Here is a 20,595-nt window from a genome sequence, read left to right on the forward strand (position 1 = left end):
TACTTGAAGGAGTACTCTCCCTGGACTACTTACATGCCTACATTCCTGGCCAATCCCTGTGACAGCCTTGCTATCCATGTGTGGCCCTGATACAGCGAGGGCCACACAAGGATATCAAGGTTGTCCATTTCTATTCTGCCTTTACACTTCAAGGCAAAATGAAGCAGGTTTTCCAGTTTGCTACCCATATGAAACTGGCCTTTCTTCAAAAAAAAAAAAAAAAAAAAAAGGACTTTCCTTACTACCCAGAACCATGTTTGACACAAATAATGGTATTATTAACAAATATTTATCCAAGTATCTGGCTGAAGTAGTCTTCCCTACCATTCTCTAATTGTTTATGCAGGAAATGTCTGTTTCCCCCTTATGACCTGTTGCAAACCAGAGGAGTCCCTGTACCTTTCCCTGCACTCTGCATTGATAAAAGTTCAAATACCTTGCCCAGTGTAACACTGGTAGACTGAGATTTCTTTAAATCTGTAGTCCATTTTATATGTACCATATACCAGATGTTGTCCTTATTTGTCTCTTACTCACCTGACATGAAAACTAGCCGTATTGTTTTTAACCTTCTAAATTACCTAAAATCACTTTCTATTTCTATTATTAATAAGACATAAGACTACTAGTATCATTAAGACAGAGCATGTCACACATCTTTACAACCCAGTGCTTAGCACAATGTGTCTTACAAATGCATGCATTCAACAAATGTTTGAGCTTAACTGACCCTAACAAGTGCTCGTTTCATGAGAGCCTGAGGATGTAACAGAAGACATCATCCCAAATGAAGGTAGGAATAGCAAAATTATTAGGCATATTATTAAGTCATAAATCATATATAATATTCTTTTTCTGTGTGTGCAGGAAGACAGATCTATTGACACCAATATCTAGAAATCAAGGTTCACAGATGAACAGAGGCATCTTCAGCCCTGAGGAGGCTGGGCTGTATCTCCTAAACCTCTGAGGATGGGCACAGCTGACAGCTCTGTGTGGGCAGAGTCCACGTGGTCCTCCTTCTCTTTCCTGGGGACAGGGCAGCCGAGACGGGAGGGCACACACAGGGGGGCACCTTCCTGCCCTAGCCTGGCCCAGTGGCCTCTGGAGTCAGGCGGCTGCAGCAGCTGTACCACACCATAGTGTGGATCCAACACAATTCTGTGGAGGGATTCTGGGATTTCAGACTGATTGAATCTCCATGGAATGATGAAAATTAAAATTTACTTGATTATGGAAGTCTCTGATTCATTCCAGCCAAAGTATTAGATGAGCTACTGAGAATCACCTCAAAGCAATTGCTCTCATGGCCCTTGCCAGGGCGGTGGGGCAGCAGGAGGATGGGTGCCTAGGTCAGCAGCTCTAGCTCTTCACCTCTGTGGCCTCCTTCTCTGCCTTCTCCTCCATCTTCTGCTCTTTCTCCAAGGTCGCTACAATCTCAGCCACCTGGCTGGTGGAGGCAAGAACATCTCTGTCCACCAACTCAATCATGTTGACGAGGTGATTGAGGTTGACCTTGCTATTCTTGTCTTCATCCAGTGCTATGGCCAGGCTGGTGAGTTTGCTTTCTGGAATGTGCCTGACTTGCTTCACAGTGCTGGTGAGCTCAGTGACACTGATGACGTTCTCCCCCACAGGCGTGCCCTAGGCCAGGCCCAGCTTACAGCCCCTGGTCCATCTCCAGGTGTGAGATCAAGCCCTCGATCTGCCCGATCATCTGCTGCACCCTCTTGGTCAGTCTCTTGCTGGCTTTAGATTCTTCCACATATTTTTCTTCACTTACTGGTCTTTGAGAGTTCCTTCTTGATCTCTTGCAAGTTCTCGCTGTAGTCCTACACGTCCTTCTTCAGCAGCTCCAGCTCCTCCTTCTCTTTGGTGAGCAACTTCTGCTCCTTCAGCTTAGAGCAGGCATTGCTGAGGATGTCAATTTCCTCCTTAGTTATCTACTTCTCCTTCAAGCTCTCTAGCAGGGGGCAGTGTCCTTCAGGGTCTCTGACCACAGGACTGCGTCAGGCACTTCTGCCTGAGGTTAAGCCCCTGGCCTTCAAGGGGTGGCTTCCACACCTTTGGGCGCAACATCCTTCTCCACCTCTGAGCACTTCTGCAGCTCCTTGCGGTGCTCCTGCTGGACGGCTGCCTCCTCCTGCAGCGTGGCCTCCAGCTTTGCCTTGTCCACTTGCTCGCCTTCCACCTCAGCCACTTTCATCTGTTCTTCCTTTGCCGCAGTCTCTGGGAGGGTCTGCAGTATGGACTTCAGCTGGTCAGCTGACAAGAGAGTTTCTGGGAGGTACGTGCCCCGGGACAGGATGAGCAGCGATATGGGAATCTCCTGGTGCAGGTGCAGGTCCGGACACTGCTTCAGCTGATGTGGAGGGCCCTCATGCCTCACTCCCCACACGCTGGCTGCAGCTCCTTGATGTTCAGGTTGTCCACCCCTCCTCAGCAATCAGCTTGTCACTGGCCTTTATGGAGCACAGCCACACAGTGAGCTGGAAGCGCCAAAGTTGTTGATGCCCATGGACTGCAGCTCCGGCAGTTTGAACAGGGCCACCAGCTGCGGCTGTGACAGGTTGTCCAGGGTCAGCTCATTCTTAAATAATTTGGAAAATGCATGATTTCCTTCCTCATTGCTGGGTCTCTCCCCTGTCCCCCAGATCTTCTGGAAAAGCAGAGAAGTCTGGTGGCACTGCCCTTGGCTGCTTTGTTCTTCAAGGTCCTCTCCTCGATGGTGTCCTGGAGGAACTCTGCCAGCTCCAGGTTGACCCGAAGCTCCTTCTTCAGGCTCTCCTTCTTGATGGACTGGGTCTCAAATGTGGATGCTGGCATGTTGGGGAAGAGCTTCATGGTCACAGGCGCCATGAACTGGACCACCATGAACACAAGGAAAGGCACCAAGCCGAGAAGGTCGGCGCAGATTCGGAAAAACTGCCTGCGCTCCTGGCTGGTCAGGGTGTGGCTGTCAAGGATGTGCCAGAGCATGAGCACCGCGGTCTTGGTATGGATCCACAGCAGGCAGAAGTCACCGCAGTAGCGCTTCAGCTCTTCCAGCTCCCTCTGTCCGAGCGACTTACTCACCACCACCTCTGCGATGTGGGGCTGTACATCGGGCCGCCTTCCTCAAGCTTCCTGTTCTTGTCCTTGAAGGATTTGAGGGACTTCTCTGCTACCAAGTCATCAGAGACAGGGTGCAAAGAGTGCCAGCTGTGCACAGGAAGGCGCCGAGGTCCCGTGACCATAAAATTCACTGCGGCGTGGGCACTCTGGCCTCAAGGCCTAACAGCCGTGGTAATTGCCTCTGAAGGAAGGGTAGACGGGGTGGACCAGAGTGCAGCAGCCAAATGGAACATTTGCGTCACTCCTCAACCCCAGGATGTTGGCATAGGTGAGATAAGCAGGATGCCCTGGACTACCCAGAAGTTTTCATCAAGCCTTCATGATTGATTACAGCATTCACTCATACTTAATATTCTACATCTTCATGAGCAGGGCCCCTTCTTACCTTCCTCAGACGTCAGGATCTTTGGGTTTGCTCCTGGATACCCAGGCTCTCTGAGGGTCCCATCCCTTGTAAGTGTTCCTTCCCTTATGTGGGGACATTGTGTTTTCTTATCAGGCCTAGCAAAACTCTGAGTCTTGTTTACAACTAGCTGTGCACTGGAAAGGGTCAGACACTTGAGTCACCTGTACATAATACTAAAATGTTCCTTTCTCCCCATGTTTTCAAACAGGAAAAACAACTTAATGTAAAGGAATTATTTTTTAAAATACTGTATTGACATATAACTAACATGCCACAAAAATTACGTTTTAAAAGCGTACAATTTATTGTTTTTAGTATACACAAGGTTGTACAACCATCACCAGTCTAATTCCAGAACATTATAATCAACACACACACACACAAATATCCCATACTACTTAGCAGTCACTTCTCACACATGCTCCCCTCCAGCTCCAAGAAACCACTAATTTTCTTTCTGTCTCTACAGATTTGCCTATTCAGTACATTTCATAGAAATGGAATCATATACTATGTGATCTTTTGTATCTGGTTTCTTTCACATAGCATAATGCTTCCAAGGTTCATCCATGTTGAAACATGTATCAATACTTCATTCCATTTTGTGGCTGAATAGTACAACAACATAAGCATATACCACATTCTGCTTATCCATTATCTGTTAATGAACATTTGGGTTGTTTCCACTTTTTGGCGATTATGAATAATGCTGCTATGAATATGTGTGTGCAAATTTGCTTTTAAATTTTCTGAAATTTGTACCTAGCAGTGGAACTGCTAAGATATATCTGATTGCAGTTTTCCTACTAAGTGTGAAGGAGTATACCATTGTGATTTTGATTTGTATTTCCCTAATTACTAATGATGTTCAGCATGTTTTCATGTGCTTATTGACTGTATATATTTTTGGAGAAATAGCTATTCAAACTCTTTGCTCATTTTTAAATTGTTATTTGTTCTTTTGTTATTGAATTGTAGGAGTTCTTATATTTTGGATATAAAATATAAGATTATTATATTTGATATATATGTAGATATGATTTGCAAATATCAGATATATAATTTGCAAATATACCAGAGATATGATTTGCAAATATTTTCCCCCATTCTGTGGACTATCTTCAGTTTTTTGCAGCACAAAAGAGTTTAATTTCTGCAAAGTCCAATATGTTTGCTATTTTGCTTGTGCTTTTTGGTGTCATAACAAGAAACCACTGTTTAACCCAAAGTCAAAAAGATTTACACCTATGTCTTCTTTTAAGAGTTTTACAGTTTTATATCCTAAATGTAAGTCTACGATCTTTCCTGAATTAGTGTTGCGTGTATGCTGTATGAGTTAGGGGTTCAAGTTCATTCTTTCATATGTGGATATCTAGTTATGTCAGCAACATTTGTTGAAAGGCATTATTTTTATTTTTGACTTGTAGAATCTGGGGTACTGGAAGAGGCTGGTGGGAAAAATATTTTAGATAAATTGGATGGCTAAAATGACTCACACATTTGCCTCTGCATCCCTGTATGTGGGCTTCCAAATTCTATGGCCTCACAGAAAATAATAGCTTTAACAACAACAACAACAACAAAAAGTGCAATTTTAACAAATGATTGTTAGAACAAAAACAAAACAAAGCTAAAGTAGAAAGAAGACTCAGATGTTGGGTCCTGAAACTGTCTTTTTTTGGGTTTATAAAATGAAAACTTAGGCCGGGCGTGGTGGCTCAAGCCTGTAATCCTAGCACTTTGGGAGGCCGAGACGGGCGGATCACGAGGTCAGAAGATCGACACCATCCTGGCTAACACGGGGAAACCCCGTCTCTACTAAAAAATACAAAAAAAAAACAACCAAAAAACCAACTAGCCGGGCGAGGTGGTGGGCGCCTGTAGTTCTAGCTACTCGGGAGGCTGAGGCAGGAGAATGGCGTAAACCCGGGAGGCGGAGCTTGCAGTGAGCTGAGATCTGGCCACTGCACTCTAGCCTGGGCGACAGAGCGAGACTCCGTCTCAAAAAAAAAAAAAAAAAAGAAAGCATAAAGAAGGGTCATAAGTACTCATTCTGTAGAAGCAATTTAGTAACCTACCCAGAAGGTTGCCCAAATATCCACATAAACCAACTGCTGAACCTAAAGGGATCCATTTTCCCTGACTGCAGAATGGCAAAGCATCCATAGAGACGTAAATACTGAAGCTACTGACTACTACCCTCATATCTCAGGCACCACTGTGGTCCCAGGTACACAGAAAAAAACAGTTTATAACTCTGGCTGCTTGCTTAACTTGTCTTTGTCTTTTTTCAATAGATTGGATCTCATTATGTTGTCCAGGTTGGCCTCAAACTCCTGGGCTCAAGTGATCCTCCTGCCTCAGCCTCCTAAGTAGCTGGGACTACAGATGTGCACCACCGTGCCAAGTGCTAACTTTATGTTTGAGACTCAGACCTTGGACCACTTCTGCCAACACACCCTTCTCGACTCTTGTTGATGAGTGAGGTGCCTCTCATCATTACTTTCAGAATATCCTGTGCATTTTGCCATTACCAGGCACCTATTGATATTATTTTTGTAGTTACTTGCTTAGGTATCTGTCATAGTTCAGTGAACTGTGAGCTCCTGGACTGTCCTATATGTTAATATTCTAAATACCTAAACTACTGTTTGATCTACAGGAAGTACTAATTGAATGCTGAAGGCAGTAAAAATATTTCATTTCAAAATATCGTTCCCAAGTGTGATGAGTATTTTAAATTAAAAACTCTTAGAGATCAACAAGTGCTAGAAGAGACATTTCTGCTATCTATGATGAAACCGCCCCACCAAGGAGAGCAATTGTTCTTGTTCCCCTCCTTGTTATCTCATTATCCTCTACAGGGAAGAAGACCAAAAATGTAACCACACCTGAAGAGTCCCTTTGTCAAGACTGTGACTGTCCCAAGGTTATTTGAGTTACAGAGAGAACTATTTACAAGTTATTCTCTGTTCTCTGATCCAATCATTCTCCCTAGTAGTCATTTATTGCCCCTCAATAGAATTCCTGTTCTATCCCTTCCCATAACCTGTTTTACCAGGATCCAAGCCTTCATTCTTTCTGTGACCTAAGATGGTATATAAGTTTCTGTACCTTGTGATGCTGGGTGTTCACTCTGAAGGCGCCCATGTATATACATTAAATACATTTGTATGGCTTTTCTATTAATCAATCTGCCATGTCAGTGATTTTCAGATAATCTTTAGGGGGCCAAAAGCCTATGGCCCCCACAATGTTTAATGATGTGATGAAGAAAATATGAATGAATGCAAGTCTGTCACCATTTTCTGCTGAACTCTCACAGGCTCATCAAATTAATTTATCCAAACAATCTATAAACTCCCTCAGACATGCTGTATTCCCTGTCTTACTTAATGGTTCTATAATCCACCAAGTGGCTTTAGTCAGAAATCTGACTTTTTGACTCCTCATTTCATTCCCTCTTTCTCTGGTCCCAAGCCAAAAACTGATTAAGTTCTGTCAATTTTAGTTCTAAAACATTGCTTGATTCTAATCTTCCCTTCTCTCCAGCATTCCATCCAGTTCCTATTTTCCTCCACCATGTTTTTGATATCGTTCAGTTATTATAAAGCCTCCTAAATGGTTCCCCTGTCTAGACCAATTGTCTTTAGATTTAATCCAGTCTCCACAGAGTAATTTTCAAACAATTTGTTTTAAATGCAATCCTGAGCGGCTCACTCCTGCTTAAAACTCTTTATTGGCTTCTCCTTATGTAGGAAACAAAAGACCAAGCTTCTAAAAATAAATAAATAAATAAATAAATAAATAAATAACTAAATAAATTTGAAAAATGATAATAATAATTAAAAAGCAAGCAAGCAAGAAAGAGTTCTTGCCTTTCCTTATAATATCTGAGTTTGCAGAGCCCACTTCCCCCAATGCATGCTGTTGTATCACTAGGCCTTTTATATTGTTCCCTTTATCTAATGTACCCTTTCTTTGCCAGTCTAATCACTGGGATACTGCTTCAGCATTTTCTCCAAGAAGTTGATTCACAAGGCTAGGCCAGGAGGGAGGCAGAGCAAGACAGCTGAACAGAAGCCTCCACCAAACATCCTGCTCACAGCAACACCAAAATGAATAATTATCCATAAAGAAAAAGGACCTTAATAAGAACCAAAAATCAGGTAAGCAATCACAGTACCTGTTTTTAACTTTGTATCACTGAAAGAGGTACTGAAGAGGGTAGGAAGAGAGTCTTGAACTGCCAATGCCAACCCTCTTCCATCCCCCCAAGGGTGGCTGTGTGGCACAGAGAATCTGTGCATTTGCGGGCGGGAGAGCACAGTGATCGTGGGACTTGGCATTGGAACTCATGCTGCCCTGTTACAGTGGAAATCAATACCAGGCAGAGCTCAGCTGGTACCCACAGAGGGAGCATTTAGACCATCCCTAGCCTCAGGAGAACCATCCTGTGGGCAGAACCTGAGTTCTGGCAAGCCTTGCCACTGCAGGCTAAAGTGCTCTGGGGTCCTACATAAACCTGAAAGGCAGTCTAGGCCACAAGAACTGCAATTCTGGGGTAAGTCCTGGTTGTGTGCTGGGCGAGGAGCCAGTGAACTTGAGGGGCATGCAATCCAGTCAAACACCAGATGGGGCAGCTAGGGGAGTGCTTGTGCCAATCCAATCCTCCTCCAATCCAGGCAGCACAGCTCAGAGCTCTGGGAGAGGAGAGGGAGAGTAAAGGGGACTTGGTCTTGCAGTTTGGATACCAGCTCAGCCACAGCAGAATAAGGCACGAGGCAGAGTCCTGAGGCCTCCATTCCAGGCCCTAGCTCCCAGAGGACATTTGTAGACACACCTTGGGCCAGAAGGGAACCCGTGCCTTGAAGACAAGGACCCAGTCCTTACAGGATTCATCACCTGCTGACTGAAGAGCCCTTAGGCCTTATATAATTAGCAGCAGCACCCAGGCAATACTCACCATGGGCCTTAGGTGAGACACTCAAAGATATGCTGGTTTGAGCTGTGACCCAGCACATTCCCAGCTGTGATGGCTATAGGGAAGGACTCCTGCTTAAGAAAAGGAGACAGAAAAGTAAAGGTAGTTTGTCTTGTCTTGTAGCTTAGGTACCAGCTAGCCCACAGTGGGAAAGAGCACCAAGTGGGTTCTTGGGATTCCCAATTCCAGGCCTTGGTTCTTGGATGGCATTTCATTTCTGGGCCTGCCCTGGGCCAGAGGGGAGCTCACTGCCTTGAGGAGTCTCAGGCCTGGCAGTATTCACCACAAGTTGACTAAAGAGCCCGTGGGCCTTGTGGGAACATCTGTGATAGCCACGTAACACTTCCTGCATGCCTGGGATGATGGTGGCCACGGGGAGAGACTCCACCGCTTGTGGAAAGGGGAGGGAAGAATGGGATTTTTTTTTTTTTTTTTGTGGCTTGGGTGCCAGCTCATTCTCAGTAGAATGGAGCACCAAGTAGATTCCTAAAGTTTCTGACTCCAGGCCCTGGCTCCTGGACAGCATCTCTGGATGTACCTGGCACCAGAGAAATTTCACTGCCCTGTAGGGAAGAACACAAGCCTGGCAGGTTATAGAGCCCTAGGACCTTGAGTGAACACAGGTGGATAGCCAGGCAGGGGTTATCATGAGCCTTGGGTGAGGCCCAGTGCTGTGCTAGCTTCGGGTGTGACTCAGCACAGTGGCCACCACTGTGTTTGTATTACCTTCCCTAGGCCCAGCTCCAGGCAGCTCAGTACAGAGAGACTCTGTTTGTTTGGGAGAAAGTAAGGGAAGAAAACAAGAGTCTCTGCTTGGTAATCCAAAGAATTCTTCTGGATCTTATTCAAGACCACCAAGGTGGCACCACTGTGAGTCTGCAGGAGCCACAGAGTTACTGGGCTTCGGGTGCCCCCCAATGCAGATATGGCTGCAGTGACCAAAAACTTAGATCACAACACCGAAGTCTCTTCATATACCTGGAAAGCCTTCCTAAGAAAGACAGGTACAAACAAGCCCAGACCATGAAGCCTATAATAAATACCTAACTATACAATGCCCAGATACTGATGAACATCCAGAAGCATGAAAACCATCCAGGAAAACATGACGTCAACAAACAAACTAAGGTACCAGGGACCAATCCTGGAGAGACACAGATACATGACCTTTCTTTCAGACAGAGAATTCAAAATAGTTGTTTTGAGGAAACTCAGCAAAATTCAAAACAATGCAGAGAAGGAATTCAGAATCCTATCAGATAAATGTAACAAAGAGATTGAAATAATTTAAAATAAGCAAAAATTCTGGAGTTGAAAAATGCAACTGACATACTGAAGAATGCATCAGAGTCTCTTAACAGCAGAATTGATCAAGCTAAAGAAAGAATTAGTGAGTTTGAAGACAGGCTATTTAAAAATACACAATCGGAGGAGACAATGAGAATGAATGGGTGGTCCCTAGGGCTTAAGGCAACCCTTGAACAACGGCTAATAAGGAACTGGAGACCTCAGTATTAAACCCACGAGGAACTAGATTATGTGAATAATTGGAATGAGTTTGAAAGTAGATTCTATCCAGGAGCCTCCAGATTAGAACCCAGGCCAACAGACAGTCTGATTTTGGCTTTGTGAGACCCTGAACAGAGAACCAGCTGAACTCACCTAGACTTCTAAGCATAGAATTGTGAGATGATAAATTTGTGTTGCTACATTTGTTGTAATTTGTTATGCATCAATAGAAAACTAATACAAATTCCATATGCACATTTGCCCACATGGCATTTCCAATTTCAAAAGCAATTAAAATAAAGTTTCAAGATGTAGGTATACTTGTTGAAGTTTTGTTTATCTCTTCCCCCAAAGGAAAAATATCTAATATATCTTAAAAACATCTAATGGGGCCAGGCACGGTGGCTCATGCCTGTAATCCTAGCACTTTGGGAGGCCAAGGCGGGTGGATCACGAGGTCGTCAGGAGTTCAAGACCAGTCTGGCCATGATGGTGAAACCCCATCTCTACTAAAGATACAAAAAATTAGCCAGGTGTGGTGGCGGGTGCCTATAATTACAGCTACTTGAGAGGCTGAGGCAGAGAATTGCTTGAACCTGAGAGGCAAAGGTTGCAGTGAGCCAACATCATGCCACTGCACTCCAGCCTAGGCAACAGAGCAAGACTCTGTCTCAAAACAAAAAACAAACAAACAAGCAAAAATCCCAACAAACAAACAAACATATGATGATGTTAGTTGCCTACTCCTTCTTTTTAAAAATTATTTCAAAGTTCTAGGAATGATGGAACCTGTCTCTTCCACTGAATGCAGTTACAAAATCTGGCAATAAACCAGCTATAAAACCTACACAGAGCAGCTATTTGAGAATTCTGAAAAGTATATGGTAACAAGTAGATTGAAGAAGAAGACTAGAATTCAAAATACTACCAAAATGGTGAGGAGTTTCTAATTTTTCCTCCCCTACCTCCTTATTCTAGATTAATGGCAGCCCAAAGTCCAGAAGTGGATATCATGTGGAGATAGAGAGAGTACAAGGAGAAGCCCTCTATTTCTGGCTTCAAGAAGTGTGAGGGAGTCTCCTAATGCTCAGGGAAACTAGGGAAATCTACTGTTTTCCTTCTTTCTTTTCTTCATTCCCCTGTCCTCCGGGAAACAGGAGAGAATACTTCTTAATTCATTTTATGAAACCATCATTACTGATACCAAAAGTAGATGGAGAAAGTATAAAAAACAATATACATGGATATTCCTCAAGAAGAGACATAAAAATCCTCAAAAAATTTAGCAAATCAAATCCATCAGCATACAGAACTAATAATGTACCACAACCAAAATAGAGGTTGTCCTAGGTTGTAGGTTGTCCTACAAGCCTTGGTCAATCAATGTAAAACTGTTAACAGTTTACAACAATAACAAAGGTAGTATCAATTGATGCAGAAAACATTTTTGAAAAATTCAGTATCCATTCATAATAACTCTAGGCAAACTATCAATAGAGGGAAACTTAACCTGATAAAGGCTATATATGAAAAGCCTAAACCTATCATCATCATTATGAAGAAATGAATGCTTTCCCCCTAAGAACAGAAACAAGGCAAGGATGCCCATTCTTATTATTCATACTCAACATAGTATTGGAAATCATAGACAGTGCAACAAGGCAAGAAAAAAGGGCATAAATAACAAAGAAAAAAATGCCAATTTGCAGATGACATAGTTGTCCATGTAGAAAACCCAACAAGAATCTACAGAAAAGCTCCTAGAATTAATAAGTGAGTTTGGCAGTTTTAGAACATAAGATCATCACACAAAAATCAATTCAGTTTCTATAAACTAACAATATGCAGCTGGAAAACAAAAAAGCCTTAAAATAAAAGATAGTATTTATAACATATCCAAATAAAAGGAACACAGGTATAAATCTAATCAAACGGTCATAGGATCTGTATGCTGAAAACTACAAAATGCTGATAATAAATTTTAAAAGACCAACATAAATAGAGAGACATACCATACACATATCATATTCATGAACTGGAAGGTAGACAACATAGTAAATATATCAATTTCTTCCAGATCTGTAGATTTCACACAATTCCAATAATAATCCCAGAAATACTTATTTTAAATATAGAAAAGCTGATTCTAAAATTTACATAGTAAAACAAAGGAACTAGAATAACCAAAACATTTTTGAGAAAGAATAACAACACTGGAGGACTCAAACTACCTGATTTTAAGACTTACTATCAGTTATTAGGATCAAGATAGTATAGCTTTGGAGAAGGAATATATATGTACCTCAGTGGAACAGAACAGAGTCCAGAAATAGGGTCCAAACAATTATTAGTTGATTTTTAAAATAGGTGCAAATACAGTTCAATGGAGAAAGGTAGTTTACAGATGGTGTTGAACATCTGTATACAAAAAAAAAGTACCTTAAACTCAACTTCATACTGTATACAAAAATTAACTCAAAATGAATCATGGATTTAAATATAAAATGTAAAATTAGAAAGCCTTTAAAGAAGAAAACAGGAGAAAATCTTCAAGTCCTAGAGTTGTGGCTTGGGTGCCAGCTCATTCTCAGTAGAATGGAGCACCAAGTAGATTCCTAAGGTTTCTGACTCCAGGCCCTGGCTCCTGGATAGCATCTCTGGATGTACCTGGGACCAGAGAAATTTCACTGCCCTGTAGGGAAGGACACAAGCCTGGCAGGTTATAGAGCCCTAGGACCTTGAGTGAACACAGGCGGATAGCCAGGCAGGATAGCCAGCATTGTGGTGGCCACAGTGCTTGTGTTACCTTCACTAGCCCCAGCTCCAGGCAGCTCAGTACAGAGATACTCTGTACTGAGTCTCTTATACATGATACCAAAAAGCCATAATTTATTTTAAAAATGTGTAAGTTGGACTTCATCAAATTAAAAACTTTTGCTCTGTAAAGGGTAGTGTTAAGAGAATGAAAAGAGAAGCTATGTACTGGGAGAAAATATCTGCAAATTACATATCCGACAAAAGACTTGTGTCAAAAAAAATAAAAAAGTATTATAATTCAGCAATGAGAAAATAACGTAATTTTTAGATAGCCTAATTTTTAAATCCCAGAAGCTGGGATTACATGCATGCGCCACCATGCCTGGCTAATTTTTTGTATCTTTAGTGGAATGGGGTTTTGCCATGTTGGCTAGGTTGGTCTCAAACTCCTGGTCTCAAGCAATCCGCCCATCTTGGCCTCCCAAACTGCTGGGATCAAAGTGCGAGCCACTATGCTTGGACAGGACTAAATATTTTAGCAACAAGAAAATCTGAAGCAATCTTGGATCTCTGTCTCTCATAGTTTGTCCCAAAAGTCTCAGTGTGGTTTTAAACTTTAATAACTTCAGCAGTATAAAAATACTGCAGGATGATTTAAAAAACATCACTCGAAAAGTTTAATTATTTAAATCTTTTATAGATTTATTTTGTTTTGTGAATTTGAACAGTGAATTTTTAATGTTAACTTTTTGTGGTGCTGGTTTCTGGATGACCCTTTCTCAGACCAGTGGATTGGTAGGGGAGAGTTACTTATTTGGACACTTGGTCACTTGATCTATCTTTCCTATAAGGTTATGTCAAAAGTGTTTTTATGTATCAAAACTGCATTATTTTGATTACCTTAAATTTAGTAATTTAGGATTACAAATGTAACCCCTCAGTCACTGAGCAGCAGTTGATGAAAGTTTTTAGAAAGTTTGAAAATCTAGTAGAGCTATATGTGTTCCCAAACAGTTGCTATGTTAACTTATTTATTTATTTTTCAAGACAGGGTCTTGCTCTGATGCCCAGGCTGGAGTGCGGTGACATTATCCTAGCTCACTGCAGCCTCAAACTCCTAGACTCACATGATTCTGTTAAGGCTTAATAAGAAACAAATTGTTATTTAAGACATTTAAGTAATTCACTTTTCAAATGTTTTTTGTATATTTGTTTCCATATAGGGCATACAGTGCAACCTCTGTACAAGACGTACATTAGTTAGTAGGCCACAAAGTCCCTCACCCTGGAGGGAATGAACCATATAGAGACAGCGCTGAGCCACATTTCTTGCAAAACACATTCTGTGCAATGTATACACAGAGTGGCTAGGGCAGTCCCATTTGGGCAAGTTGGACAAGATGATAGGCTAAGAACCAAAAAAGCAGAGTTGAAATTAGGCTATATCGTAATACTAGGTATTCCTTTCAAAAGTACCAGGTCCACCAAAAGACAGGAGGCATGCACCAGAATGAGAACCATCACAAGTGAAACAGCACCATTTATTGTTGTATAAAGTTCATCAATATGTTTCTCTGAACTTTCACATCCTTGATCTAGCTAGTTTTTTGGTAGAAAATTAGTCTTCACTGCAAATATTTTCAGTCTAATGACAGGAAGATTATTTTTACAAGTAGAAAAAAATATGCAAAAATGGTGCCTGGTATTTTTCAACTTAAAAAATAAAAGTAAAAATTGAGCAATCCACATTTTCTGTTTTTTGATACTTTTAAAAAATTGATAAAAATATTAATCTGATCATTAAGATAAAACATTAAAGAAATGGACTAGAACAGTTTTATTAAACAGAGACACACTGGAAGCTATAAAGAATAATGTTTTACAGGAACTGGAAATATAACTGGATAGGGAACCAGGCACAGACTGTTACTGTAAATTTTATTCCAATTATTATCGGATTCTTATGTTTAAGAGTTTAAAATTGTATTATAATCCTCATTGAACTTTAATAAATGGATTATTTTCAAGGTTTTGATTTTAGGAATATGCAGTAATAGAGAATCTCCCAGCTGAGTCATCTATTTCTCTGCCAGATCTAATTTCTCACAATTTTTAGAACATATTCTGTATCTTTAAGTAAACCCATGCCTGCCAATTATTAGATCCTAATTACCCTTCAAAACTTTCTGAACAGCTACCAGGAAACAGAATGATGGAATGACTATCGAGTTAAAAGATTAGACAAATGCAAATAAATTATACTTACTTTATGCTCCTATCATCTTAGAGGATGACTTAATAGTGAAAGGAAAAGTATCATATTGTAATAATGAAATCAGAGAGGGAATTCAAGCCCCAGAGGTGATTCCCATAAGTTTATGTTAATGCACACCTTGTGGGGGACCAAACATCAAATGGAAAAGTTTCCTGAGAACTGTTCCAGCTCTTTTCTCATTTAAAATGCTCCAACTTTACTTGACCCATTAGTCATCATATTACTTACATTTATGATGTATTATGAAATCTATTACCAAAAACCCAATGAATTCAATATGGCTTGTTATACTGAAATCATAACATTTATGAAAGAAAACTTCTTTGTTAAGTGTTTCTTCCTTTGGAATTTTATTTGCAAAAGATAAAAAACTTTTTAGACAAGCGAGGCTTACAAGAAAACATTCAGTGCATACGTGGGCGGCTATGTATAGACACAGAAATGATGTTTTTATTCACCATCTTAGTAAATGCAAAACACAGAATTAACAAACCCATAATCAAGGTTGACCTTATTATTATAATAACTCTGGTAAAAAATATTACTAGGTCATAGTACTTTTTTCTCTTATTCAGCAATTGAAATTCAGACTTTTGTTACAGTGTTCAAGTAAAGGTATTCATGATGACAGTAGACAAGGGAGACGGAGTATTCACAGGTATAAGAGCTAGAAAACCTGGAAAGCTGCCCATGACAATGAGATCAATGTGCTCTCCATTGAAGGTGTGAAGTGTAAAGACCTCAGTGATGGCAGACACATGTGCTTTAATTAATGATAGTATACAAAGTGGAACAGGCTATATGCTGTCTTATGTGCTATGAGGAAGCTTAGAGACATGAAATGAAAGGTTCTTCACCTGAATAAGTCAGCAGCAGTTCATGATACTTATCACTGGGGTCTGGGCATCATCACTACTAGCAAAATTACTCAGAAACATGTTTTTATGATCAAGCATTGACTTTCTAAATTTCATTATCCTCTCCAAATCACAACACAAAAGTTCTAATTATAGGGTAATTGCACCGATTTCTAAAGTAAATGTACTGAGCTAAACTCATCAAAATAAGTTTCCCTCCCTCTTAGTAATAACCATAAGGGCTAACTATATTCCACTACTCCAACAATTTTGTACCTTTTTTGGTGCCTATGTCTTCCTTTGTTTGTTTTACTATTTCAGTGATGGCATATACTCATCCTTGAAGACACATATGATTTTTAGAAACAGCCAAATGTTGTTTTGAGATAAATTTAGTGAAAATGTTATTACCAATCTGTTTATGAAAAAAGGAGAGATCAGTATGAATGGAAATGAAAGGGAAACTATTCCAGAAGACAACAAGACTTAGGCTAATGTAATGGCAGCTCAGAATTAGAGTGGGCAAAGAAAAAGGGTGTAAGAATTCCAGACTAAGAAAACAACAAAGTTTAAAACATAGAGAAGCCAGTTTATAGAGGTTCTCACTGCCAATGGTGAGACAACTTGAGAATCATTAAAAATAATGAGTTCAAAATAATACCAAACAACATCAACTAACTGGCCACCATTGAAATATGCTAGAGAATGAACTTATTTTTGAAAAGGGATAAATAAAGGGAAAGAATTAAGCATTTATCCTGCCTTTTTGAATGAGCAATACTACTGAATACTCAAATAGTAGGTTGGGGAATGTTTCTCTTCAAAGAAGTATGCCAGCTAACATATGGAAAAGGAATGCTAGAATTAGAATATTACTACTTACAACCTCCAATAAATTTAGGCATTGAGCACCAATGGGTGCTAGCATCACAAAAAGAGCTTTGGACATTATATGCCTCCTGATTGAGTGATACAAAACATCTTGTAAAACAGTTTTGCTTAAAAAAAATCCTGAATCAGATTAAGCCAAATAAGCAATTTATATGTAAGAAATACAGTGGACAGGTGCACAAAGGGTTGGGGGCTGAAGAGAGTTTTGACTGGATTAACTGAGGAAAGGAAGTAGTTAAGATTCAAATAAATTTGGCAGGAGAGGCAAGTCTAGCAAGGGCATAGAAGACAGCATTATTGAGTAAATAAGAGAATCTGAAGTTAGAGCTACCAGGAAACAGAATGAGGAAGTAATCAAGGATTAAACCTACACCAGAGAAGTAGCAGGCATAATGGAGGACTATTTCAAAGAAAAAAGTAGAAGGACTTGAAATAAAAATAAGAATGGCCTAAAGATGGTAGTAAATTGGGAGAGGATATTACCAGAAAATTTTTCCTATCATCAGCAGTTGTAAAAAAAAGTTTGAAGACTATGCTAAAATAAGTGAGCAATGAGAGAGAAGAGAGAAAATGGCTTAATTTACTGTGAACATGTTTAAATAACAAAGCATACCTAATACTCATATGTAGAAATAGTCTTAGAGTTAAATATTAAGTCAAAAGAGCTGCATTTGGGAGTTGTCAGCATAAAAGAGACTATTGTACAGGGATAAGAAAGGAAGGCTCAAGACTGTGTCAATGGAAAGGCATGGGGCTGGAGAGTTAGGAAAAAAAGAACTGCAGGCAGAAAGTTGGAAAGTTAGAGTTAGGATAACTTTATCTCTTCTTACTGGGCTTACTCCATGTCCCTAGGAAGATATTTCCCAATTACTCTCATTCTTTTCTGTAGAAGAAATAATTCCAACAGAATTAGGCTACATGAAGAAATAAAAAAAATCTAAATAACTGGTACTCTACTGACTGATCTGCGTGAGACCTAGTACCGGCCCCTACCTCCTTGCCACCTGCCCAACCAGCCTCTGTGACTCTTTGAGTTCTATTACTTAGCCAAGTCTTTCAGAGGTATAATCCCTTGAGGGCACCATTTCAGCTGGGTAATTTTTCTCATTTCTTCCTAAAATAAAAGTTATAGTTTAAAAACAAAAGTTGAAATAATGAAAGGCTTTTCCCTATTTTAAAATTCGTGGTCCATTCCCTAGTTGACATTCTGACATCAAGTTTACTGTTTCATTTGATAGATCACAGAGAAAACAAACTGTGATAATATCATGCTGACACTGGAAATTGGAACCATAAAATTCAGGAAACGTAAAAGTCAAGGTCCTTACAGTTTCACTAACTAGTTTACATTTCTTAAATGTAGAAGATAGCCTGCTAGTATGGCTGTAAAACTGAATTAAGATAGAGGCAGGACTCTCACGATTAAGGTATAGGCCTTAGCCCAATTTCTGGCAAGGGAGAAGCGGCAGAGGATTAAATATCATTTAAAAATGATATTTTGGGCAAGATTAAAATAAATAAATTATTAAAATTAGCTTCTTCTTTTTTTCTTTTTTGAGATGGAGTTTCGTTCTTGTTGCCCAGGCTGAAGTGCAATGGCATGATCTCGGCTCACTGCAACTTCTGCCTCCTGGGTTCAAGCGATTCTCCTGCCTCAGCCTCCCAAGTAGCTGGGATTACAGGCATGCACCACCACAACCAAGTAAATTTTGTATTTTTAGTAGAGATGGGGTTTCGCCATGTTGGCCAGGCTGGTCTCGAACTCCTGACCTCAGGTGATCCACCCACGGCAGCCTCCCAAAGTGCTGGGATTACAGGTGTGAGCCACCACACCTAGCCCAAAATTAGCTTCTTAAAATATTTTATTTTGCTTTGAATCTTCTTGCATTTAAAAATCATATTACGAGGGTGGAGCAAGATGGTGGAATAGGACTCTTCAGCGATCATCCCCTCATAGCAATATCATTTTGAACAACTATCCACACAAGAAAATACCCTCACAAGAGCTAAAGAAATGAGATGAGAGATCACAATACCTGGTTATATCATAATAATATGAAAAGATATACTTAAGAGGGTAGGAGGGACATTCCCTGTGTCAACTCTCCCCTATTCCCAAGTAGCAAATTCAGACAGACACTATCTGCTTGGGGGAACATGAAGGAAGTGAATGGAGGACTTTGTTTTGGTCTCCACCTCTGGGCCTGCCATAGTAAAATCCAGCATCAGGCAGACTCCTATAGCCCCTTATTTAGGTCAGTACCGATGTACTGAGCCTCTTGACCTATCCCAGTGGTAGGCAGGATACCATAGTCTCTGTGAAATAGACTTGATCACTGGCCTGAATCACTACCAGCTGTCCACAAGGCCTTTGGTTTCAGACAAACCTGAATGGCCATGGGCTCTGAGTATGCCCCAGCACTGTGCCAACCTTGGTGGCCATGGGATTCCATCCTGGTGTTGGGCTGGTGTGGCAAGCCTGAGTGTAGGGTGCCCTCTAAAACTTCGATGGCTGTGGCAATCATGGATTTAGGGACAATGCCAGACAACATGACCAAAAAGTTCTAGACAGGCTTACTGTTGAAGGGCATTCCCAGACAAAGCCAGACTGCAAAGACTAGAATAAGAACCTATTTCTTCAATGTCCAGACATTGATGCATGACCACAAGAATAAACAAAACAAAACAAAACAAAACAAAACAAAACAAAACACTAGAAACATGACATCACCAAAGAAAACAGAGTGCTAGCGACTGATCCCCGAAAAATAGAGATATATGAACTGCTTGACAAATAACTCAAAATAATTGCTTTCAGGAAACTCAATAAGCTTCAAGAAAATAGATAAACAATTCAACAACATAAGAAAAACAGTAAGTGACCAGAATGAGAAATTTAAGAGATTGAAAGAATAATTTTTTAAAAACCCAGAAATCCCACAGCTGAAAAATACAGTGAACTAAATGAAAGATGCAAAAGAGAATATAAACAGCAGAATTGATCAAACAGAAGAAACAATCTATGAACTCAAAGACAGATTATTTGAAAATATACAGCCAAAAAAATATACAGTAAAGGAATGAAGAAAGCTTACAAGATTCATGGGAGCATCAAAAGGGCAAATTCTTGGTCACTGGTATTCAAGAGGGAATAGAGATAGATAAAGGGGTAGAAAGCATATGCAAATAAAGAATAGCAGAACCCTTTCCAAACCTGGAGAAATATATAAATAACCAGGTATAACAAGGTCAAATGTCTTCAATCAGATTCAATCCAAGTAAGGTTACCCAAAGACAAATTATAATCAAACTATCAAAGATCAAAGACAAAGACAGGATCCTGAAATCAGCAAGAAAAAAGAAGCAAAGAATACAGAAGGACATTCTAATACACTGAGCAGCAGACTTCTCAACAGAGAAGATTCTTACAGGCCAAGGGAGAGTGGGATGATATATTCAAAGAGCCGGAAAACAAACGAACTAACCTGCAAACCAAGAATACTGTACCTAGCAAAGCTGTCCTTTAATGAAAGAGAGATAAAAATTTTATTGGACAAACAAAAGCTGAGGGAGTTAATCACCAAGAAACCTGCATTACAAGAAATGCTAAGGAGAGTTTTTCAAGCTGAAAGAAAAGGATGATAATAACAGAACAACATCTGAAAGTATAAAACTCGCTGGCAAAAGTATACCATCAAATGCAGACTATTTTAATATTGTAATGGTGGTGCGTAAATTATATCTCTAGCGTAAAGGTTCAAAGATAAAAATATTAATGATGCTAACTTGTTAAGGAATATAC

At 40.3% G+C, this 20,595-nt stretch overlaps 1 protein-coding gene and 1 pseudogene across 1 annotated transcript in view; both read right to left on the minus strand.

Annotated features, from left to right (window-relative positions):
- The window catches only part of VPS13B (vacuolar protein sorting 13 homolog B (yeast)), a 542,268-nt gene that overhangs the window by 176,919 nt on the left and 344,754 nt on the right, over positions 1 to 20,595 (minus strand). The window lies entirely within an intron of this gene.
- On the minus strand, positions 1,363 to 19,345 carry LOC105529564 (annotated as a pseudogene).

This window comes from Mandrillus leucophaeus, unplaced genomic scaffold, assembly GCF_000951045.1.
Source record: "Mandrillus leucophaeus isolate KB7577 unplaced genomic scaffold, Mleu.le_1.0 Scaffold770, whole genome shotgun sequence".
Lineage (NCBI taxonomy): Eukaryota > Metazoa > Chordata > Mammalia > Primates > Cercopithecidae > Mandrillus > Mandrillus leucophaeus.